Source organism: Leptonychotes weddellii, chromosome 3 (assembly GCF_054177405.1).
Source record: "Leptonychotes weddellii isolate Sample4059 chromosome 3, ASM5417740v2, whole genome shotgun sequence".
NCBI lineage: Eukaryota > Metazoa > Chordata > Mammalia > Carnivora > Phocidae > Leptonychotes > Leptonychotes weddellii.
The window spans coordinates 100645482-100655070 of record NC_138371.1 but is presented as its reverse complement, the minus strand read 5'-3'; the positions used below and the strand labels follow the sequence as shown (position 1 = coordinate 100655070).

General features: G+C 36.4%; 1 long non-coding RNA gene across 1 annotated transcript in view; it reads right to left on the bottom strand.

Moving 5' to 3' along the window:
• LOC145720593 (uncharacterized) overlaps nt 1–1362 on the bottom strand; it is a 69805-nt gene extending 68443 nt beyond the window's left edge. The window contains exon 1 of the long non-coding RNA XR_014143675.1: nt 720–1362. This is a non-coding gene — a long non-coding RNA (uncharacterized LOC145720593). The remainder of the gene's footprint in view (nt 1–719) is intronic.
• Between the last annotated feature and the right edge of the window lie 8227 nt (nt 1363–9589).

The window sequence follows — 9589 nt, the reverse complement described above, 5'->3', positions numbered from 1 at the left end:
CAAATCCTTTTTCTGCATCTATTGAGAGGATCATATGGTTCTTGTCCTTTATTTTATTAATGTAGTGCATCACATTGATTTGCAGAAGTTGAACCAACCTTGCAGCCCAGGGATAAATCCCACTTGGTCATGGTGAATAATCCTTTTAATGTACTGTTGGATCCTATTGGCTAGTATTTTGGTGAGAATTTTTGCATCCGTGTTCATCAAGGATATTGGACTGTAATTCTCCTTTTTGAAGGGGTCTTTGTCGGGTTTTGGGATCAAGGTAATGGTGGCCTCATAAAATGAGTTTGGAGGTTTTCCTTCCATTTCTATTTTTTTGGAACAGTTTCAGAAGAATAGGTATTAATTCTTCTTGAAATGTTTGGTAGAATTCCCCTGGGAAGCCATCTGGCCTTGGGCTCTTGTTTGCTGGGAGATTTTTGATGACTGCTTCAATTTCCTTAGTGATTATAGGTGTGTTCAGGTTTTCTATTTCTTCCTGGTTCTGTTTTGGTAGTTGATACATCTCTATGAATGCATCCATTTCTTCCAGGTTATCTAATTTGCTGGCGTAGAGTTCCTCATAACATGTTCTTATAATTGTTTGCATTTCTTTGATGTTGGTTTTGATCTCTCCTCTTTCACTCATGATTTTGTTTATTTGGGTCATTTCTCTTTTCTTTTTAATAAGTCTGGCCAGGGGTTTATCAATCTTGTTAATTCTTTCAAAGAACAAGCTCCTAGTTTCGTTGATCTGTTCTACTGTTCTTTTGGTTTCTATTTCATTGATTTCTGCTCTGATCTTTATTATTTCTCTTCTCCTGCTGGTTTTAGGCTTTATTTGCTGTTCTTTCTCCAGCTCCTTTTGGTCTAGGGGTAGGTTGTGTATTTGAGACCTTTCTTGTTTCTTGAGAAAGGCTTGTATTGCTTTATACTTTCCTCTTAGAACTGCCTTTGCTGTATCCCAAAGATTTTGAATAGTTGTGTTTTCGTTTTCATTTGTTTCCATGAATTTTTTTAATTCTTCTTTAATTTCCTTGTTGACCCATTCATTCTTTTGTAGGATGCTCTTTAGCCTCCATGTATTTGAGTTCTTTCCAACTTTCTTCTTGTGATTGAGTTCTAGTTTCAAAGCATTGTGGTCTGAAAATAGGCAGGGAATGATCCCAATCTTTTGGTACCAGTTGAGACCTGATTTGTGATCTAGGATGTGATCTATTCTGGAGAATGTTCCATGGGACTAGAGAAGAATGTGTATTCCGTTGCTTTGGGATGGAATGTTCTGAATATATATGTGAAGTCCATTTGGTCCAGTGTATCATTTAAAGTCTTTATTTCCTTGTTGATCTTTTGCTTAGATGATCTGTCCATTGCAATGAGGTGGGTGTTGCAATGAGGTGGGTGTTAAAGTCCCCCACTAGTATTGTATTGTTGTCGATGTGTTTCTTTGCTTTTGTTATTAATTGCCTTATATAATTGGCTCTCCCATGTTAGGGGCATAGATATTTACAGTTATTAAATATCTTGTTGGATAGACCCTTTAAGTAGGATATAGTGTCCTTCCTCATCTCTTATTTGGTTTAAAATCTACTTTGGTCTGTGGTTTAAAATCTACTTTGTCTGATATAAGGATTGCCACCCCAGCTTTCTTTTGGTGTCCATTAGCATGGTCAATTGTTTTCAACTCCCTCACTTTCAATCTGGGGGTGTCTTTTGGTCTAAAACAAGTCTCTTGTAGACAGCATATCGATGGGTCTTTTTATTTTTTATCCAATCTGATAGCCTGTGTCTTTTGATTGGGGCATTTAGCCCATTTACATTCAGGGTAACTATTGAAAGATATGAATTTAGTGCCATTGTATTGCCTGGAAGGTGACTCTTACTGTATATTGTCTGTATTCCTTTCTGGTCTATGTTGCTTTTAGGCTCTCTCTTTGCTTAGAGGACCCCTTTCAAGATTTCTTGTAGGGCTGGTTTGTGTTCACAAATTTTTAGTTTTTGTTTGTCCTGGAAGCTTTTTATCTCTCCTTCTATTTTCAATGACAGCCTAGCTGGATATAGGATTCTTGGCTGCATATTTTTCTCATTTAGTGCTCTGAATGTATCATGCCAGTCCTTTCTGGCCTGCCAGGTCTCTGTGGATAGGTTTGTTGCCAATCTAAAGTTTCTTCCATTGTAGGTTACATATCACATCTCCTGAGCTGCTTTCAGGATTTTCTCTGTCTCTGAGACTTGTGTGTTTTACTCTTAGATGTTGGGGTGTTGCCCTGTTTTTATTGATTTTGAGAGGGGTTCTCTGTACCTCTTGGATTTTGATGCCTGTTTCCTTCCCCAAATTAGGGATGTTCTCTGCTATCATTTGCTCCAATATACCTTCTGCCCCTCTCTCTCTTTCTTCTTCTTCTGGGATCCCAATTATTCTAATGTTGTTTCGTCTTATGGTATCACGTATCTCTCAAATTCTGCCCTCATGATCCAGTAGTTGTTTATCTCTCTTTTTTTCAGCTTCTTTATTTTCCATCATTTGGTCTTCTATATCACTAATTCTTTCTTCTGCCTCATTTATCCTAGCAGTTAGAGCCTCCATTTTTGATTTTACCTCGTTAATAACCCTTTTGATTTTGACTTGATTAGATTTTAGTTCTTTTATTTCTCCAGAAAGGGTTTCTCTAATAACTTCCATGCTTTTTTCAAGCCCAGCTAGTATCTTTAAAATCATCCTTCTGAACCGTAGTTCTGATATCTTACTAATGTCCGTATTGAGTAGGTCCCTGGCAGTTGGTAATGCCTCTTGTTCTTTTTGTTGAGGTGATTTTTTTCCATCTTGTCATTTTGTACAGAGGAGAATAGATGAATGCGAGACCCAAATGCTAACAGGGTAACAATGTCCCCAGAATATATACACTAAACAAATCAGAAAATACCTGAAACAGGGGGGAAAGAAAGGTAAAGAAAGAAAATGAAAAAAAGAAAAAAGTAAAAGGTAAAAACAAACAAACAAAAACAAAACAAAACAAAGAAAACAGAATATATTCAAATATGATCAGGCTGGTGCATAGATCATAGATCATAGATCAGTGCCATACTCTAGATTTTGGGCATGTTTTGGTCTGTTAGAAGAAACTGCCTCCCAAAATTTTAAAAAAAGAAAAACTTATATCTGTACAAAAATAAGGGTTAATACGATAAAGGGATGGAATATGATTGTAAAGTTGAAAATTATAAAAAATTTTATAAAAGGAATTGATAAGATAAGAATTTGGTTGAAAAAAGAAAGAAGAGGATTAAAAAAAAAAAGAGGAGAGGGTGTGATCAGGCAGGAGACTAGAACAAAGCCATACACTATAGATTTAGTGTATATTTTGTTCTCTTAGAAGAAACTATATCCCAAAATTTTAAAGAAAGAACGACATATATACATATATATATACCGAAATAACGGTAACTACTATGAAGGGCTAGAATATGACTCTAAAAATGAAAAATAAAAAAGATTTTTTTTTTAAAAGGGATTGATTCAATGTTGGTTGAAAAAGGGAAAAAGTAAAATCCCAAAAAAAAAAAAAAAGAAAAAAAAGACAGTTAAAAACAAATTAACTTTGAAAGACTAAGGTGTCATGGGAAAAAAGCCATGAATTCTATGTGCAGTATTCCTTTAGCGCTGGAGTTCTGTCATTCTCATTGATCGGTAACCTTGGTCTAGGCTGGCTGTTCTTGCTGATCTTCTGGGGAAGGGGCCTGTTGCTTTGGTTCCCAAATGCCTTTGTTGGAGGTGGAATTGCCCCACCCTTGCCGGGTCCGGGCAAAGTAATCTGCTGGGTTTCCTTTTGGGAGTTTTTGTTCCCTGCAAGCTTTCTGTACATCTTTGGAGGATGAGGGTGAAAATGGCGGCCTCCCAATCTCCGTCCCGGAGGAGCCGAGAACTTGGGACCCCTTTCCTCAGTGCACCCCCAGAGAAAAGCAGTCAGTCACTCCTGTCTCCCTGGTCTCCGGCCGTACTCCGTGCTTACCTGGACAGTGAACGAGCATTTCTATTTCTGGCACCCGATCCCATGTGGAGTCTCCAAACCCAGCAGATTCCTGTGGTGCACTCCCACGCCACTCTTCCTAAGGGAGGAAGGGGAATCTCCCCGGATCTGCCACTTGTTGGGTCCCTGCTGGAAGAGTAGTGGCCCGACTGTGCCGCGGATCATGGTTTATGACATCACTGAGCTGAGAGCCCACTCCTCGGCTCTGTCTCTGCAGCCAGCTTCCCTGCTCTGATATCTTGGAGCTCTGCCACACTCAGGTACCCCCAGTCTTCCTGTGACCCCGAGGGTCCTGAGACCACACTGTCCCAGCGAGGGTTCCACCCCCCACTTAGCCACTGGAACAATGTCCCTCAGCAGAGCAGACTTCTAAAATTTCTGATTTTGTGCTCTGTGGCTCTATCACTTGCCAGATGCTGCTGACATAGGCCCCCTCTCCCGCCATCTATCCTCCCAAATATCACCTCGGATTCACTTCTCCGCACGTCCTACCTTCCAGAAAGTGGCTGCTTTTCTGTTCAGAGACTTGTTGCTATTCTTTTCTTCGATCTCCCATTGAGTTCGTAGGTGTTAAGAATGGTTTGATCCCTATCCAGCTGAATTCCTGGGACCAGACAATATCCAGGTCTCCTACTCCTCCAGCATCTTGCTCATATGCTTTTTCTGCATCAGTTGAGAGGACCATATGTTTCTTCACTCTTCTCTTATTAATGTGTCCTATTACATTGATTGATTTGCTAATGTTGAACCACCCTTGCATCCAGGGATAAATCGCACTTGGTCGTGGTGGATGATCTTTTTAATGTACTGTTGGATCCTATTAGCTAGGATTTTGTTGAGAATTTTGGCATCCATATTCATCAAGGATATATGTCTGAAATTCTCCTTTTTGATGTGGTCTTTGCCTGGTTTGGGGAACTACTGGGTATTTACCCCAAAGACACAGATGTAGTGAAAAGAAGGGGCATATGCACCCCAGTGTTCATAGTAGCAATGTCTACAATACCAAACTGTGGGAAGAGCTGAGATGCCCTTTAACAGACAAATGGATAAGGAAGATGTGGTCCAAATATACAATGGAATATTACTCAGCGATCAGAAAGGATGAATACCCAACTTCTGCATCAACATAGATTGGACTGGAGGAGATTATGCTAAGTGAGATAAGTCAAGCAGAGAAAGTCAATTATTATATTGTTTCACTTATTTGTGGAACATAAGGAACAGCGTGGAGGACATTAGGAGAAGGAAGGGAAAAATTAAGTGGGAGAAATTGGAGGGGGAGATGAACCATGAAAGACTATGGACTCTGAGAAACAAAATGAGGGTTTTAGAGTGGAGGGGGTGGGGGGATGGGTTTTAAGGAGGGCACATATTGTATGGAGCACTGGGTGTTATACGCAAACAATGAATCATGGAACACTACATCAAAAACTAATGATGTACTGTATGGTGACTAACATAACATAGTAAAATAAAGAAAAACCACATTTTCTGACAGAGTGATCAATATAAAATGGAAGCATGAATACAAATAGAACAGAAAAGTTTTTTAAAAGATAATACTAAGAATAACTATACATCAGTAAATTTGAGAACTTAAACAATATCTTAGAAATATAGAATTTAGCAACACTCATTTCAGAATAAATAGAAAGCCTGAATAGCTGTATAATTATTAGATAAATTGAATGAGTGGTTATATACCTGCCCACTTAAGAGAAGATCAATAAAAATTCCTGTGAAGAAAAGATTAGGCTTTAATAGTTTTAGGATTAAATTTTTTAAAACTGTCAAGAAAAAGATAATTCTAATTAAAAACTCTTCTGAAGATTAGATAAAGAGAATATATTGCCAATGCAATTTATAAGACTAAAACTCCTTGATAGCAGAATATGACAGAATGAGAAAAGAAAATTGTAGGCCAAAATTACTCACAAACATAATGGGAAAAAAAATGCTAAACAAAGCATTGTCAAAATAAATCCAGAGTTTACTTCAAAAATAATACTTATGACCAAGTTGATTTAATATTAGAATACCCATTAATGCAATTCACCACATTAACAATTTGAAGTGGAAAAACAAAATGATTATCTCAATAGTTGTAAAAAATAAGTATTTAATGACATTTGCTCTAATTTATGATAAAAATAATGCTAGAGATCATATACTAAAACCTACTATAAGTAACATATTTAGTGGTGAAAGAGTAGATGTATTTATTTTAAAATCAGAATTTCTTTATAATACCACACTGGAGTTCCAAGGAGTGCAATGAAAAATAAAAAGGAGTAGAAGATAAAAGTATGGGAAAAAGTGATATTAGGATGTCATTATTTACAAATGATATGACTGTTTGCCTAGAAAAATGAAAATCATCTATATACATGTTATAAATAAAAAGGATTTTCTAGGGTGACTGAAAATAAAGTTGATATTTATTCATAATGAGACTTATGCTATCAGCTAAGATGAAGCAAGAGAGATTGAATTTACTCACCTGCCTTAAGTGACTAAAAAGAACAGACAAAATATATAAAATAACAATATTGAAACATTGGACAACAGGTATAATAAGACAGTTATCCCTGAGAGAGAGAAGAAAGTAAGGTAGTGGAGTGGATCCTAGATTAGCCCAGCATGAGTGTTGAGAACACAGTGCAAGAAGGAGGAGCCCAGTTGGACCCTGATGGCCTTCCTGAGTTGAGTTGTTGAGCCTGGAGAATCTAGGACATGTATGTAAAGAAATTGCCTGAAGAAGGGGAAAGAATTACCAAAAGAAGCAGAGGGAACTATTACATGAGCTTGTATTGGGTCAAGAACATGACCCATAATGAAGAAAAAAAATCAATAGGAACTAATGTATAAGTAACACAGATGGTATGAAGTGGGAGAAAGATTAAACATGTTAACTAGAGACCTAAAAGATATAAAAAATACACAAAACTTATAGGGGTGAAAAATACATTGAATGGAATAACACTGCAGAAGAAAATACCAGGAAGTTGAAGAGATAATGACTTTTTTGATTTTAGCATATCAAATTCAATAATATATAAGAAGTATAATACATCACCACCAAATATTGCTTTTCCCAGGAATGCAAAGTGATTTTAACATTCAAAGATTTTAAAATATAATTCATTATATTAATAAATAAAAAAAGAAAAAATACATAATTTTGAAGGATTCAGCAAATTCAATTAATAAAGCCCAGGAAGAATTCCAAATAAATAAGACCCATTACACAAGGAAAGAGAGGATTTCCTCAGTTTGATAAAGGGAATTAAGAGAAAAGTCTATGGAGAGTACCATAGTTAATAGTGAAAAACTAGTTAATGGTGAAAAACTGAATATTTCTTCTCAAGATCAAAAACAATCAAGGTTGTCCACTTTCACAATTTCTATTTAACAGAGTACTGAAGGTGCTAGACAGTGCAGTAAGGTGAGAAAAGGAAACAAGATATCTAAATTGGAAAGGAAGAATGTAAACTGTATTAATTTATAGACAACATGATCATTTATGTGGAAAATCTGATGGAAGATACAAAAAAAGAAACATAAAAATAAGTCATAAGCTGAAAAATTGTATTTTTGTGTATTGGCAATAAAAAATATAAAATTAAACTGAAAAATAACTCCTCTTATGGCATCTTTTTTTTTTTTAAAGAAGATTCAGTTTTTTTTTTTTTTAAGATTTTATTTATTTGCGAGAGAGAGAATGAGAGACAGAGAGCATGAAAGGGAGGAGGGTCAGAGGGAGAAGCAGACTCCCTGCTGAGCAGGGAGCCTGACGTGGGACTCGATCCCGGGACTCCGGGATCATGACCTGAGCCGAAGGCAGTCGCTTAACCAACTGAGCCACCCAGGCGCCCCTCCTCTTATGGCATCTTAAAATATGAAATAGTTGATGGGTAAATTTGACAAAAGTATATAAAAGATCTATGTGATAAAGCTACAAAACACAGTATAAGAAATTTTTAAGAGACCTAAAGAAGTGTAGAGACATATTGTCCTTTTGGGTTAGAGGACTCAATATTGTTAAGATGTCAGTTCTCACATTTCTCTATGGATTCAGAGGCAGTGTCAGTAAAATCCGAGCATGTGTTTTGGTGAGAATGATTAACTAGTTCTAATGTTCATTTGGAAATGCAAAGGCCTAGAAAAAAAATCTTTGAAAATAAAGAACACCTTTGGAATTAAGACTTGTTATAAAGCTATAGTAATCAAGGCAGTATAATATTGTCATAAAGATAGACACAAATCAATACAACAGAATAGAGTCTAGAAACAAACCCATTCACATACGATTGATTTTCAACAAAGTGCAAAGACAATTCAGTGCAGAAACAGTGGTCTTTTTCTTAACAAATACTGTTGGAATATTCAGTATTCATATGCAAAACAATGAGCTTTGATTCATCCTGTGTACCATATACAAAAATTAACTCAAAATTAATCATAAACCTAAACACAAAGGCTAAACTATAAATATTTACAAGAAAACATGGGGAAAAAGTCTTTGTGACCTTATGTTGAGCAACAATTTCTTATATATGACATTATATGCACTACCCATTAAAGCATAAATTGATAAATAGAACTTCATCAAAATGAAACACTTCTGCCTATCAAAAGACATTGTTAAGGAAATAGAAAGTAAAGACATAAGACTGGGGAAAATATGTAGAAACCTTGTATCTGGTAAGCAACCTATATCCGGAACCCTCAAAACTCAATAATGAGAAAACAAACACACAACTTTAAAAATTGGCAAAATAGTTAAACAAACATTTTACCAAAGAAAATATATGGACGGCATATAGGCACATAAAACACCATTAGTCATTAGGGAAAGGCCAAATAAAACCACCTAGGATATTACCTTACAATGTGAACATTGATTATCTGAAGGCTTCCAGCTTCCATGGGAATCATGGGTAATTTCATTCAATTTCAGCTTTGGTGGTGGTGGTGGCTACCCATCACTTAACACTCCCCCACCCCCATCCCAAAACAGGAAGTCATAGCCTTATTCTTGGGGTAGCTTGTGAATTGTTGAAGGCAGTATGGGCAATAAGTACCTTGTTCTTCAAATATAAGGGGTCTGTGTTCTGGTCACTGATTGTTGCTTCTGACTGTGGAGGAAGAGATAGAGATGTGGGCTGTCACAGTTGCAATCCTTGCATCATTGTTGCAACTCCTTCTGCCAGGGGATTTAAGGAACAAGAACCTTGTTCTTTTCCATTTATTTTCCTGTTTCTCCTGTTTGGGAATCAGATATTTAAAGATTAGGACATTTAAAAATAACTGCATAAATGGTAGAATTTAAAAAGTCACTATACATGTCCAGGAAAAGGCATGTGCTCACAGAATACCCAATAAACTTTAAATTTACACCTTTGGCTGATCTTTGGCATAGAGACACATTACAACAGTTAAAAAAGAGCACCGCCCCCCAGAAAATCCTGGGAAAAGGGAAGAATCTTGATTTTAAGACTCAAATATCCAGTTTTCAACAAAAATCACAAGACATACAAGAAACAGGAATGTATGGCCCACTCAAAGGAAAA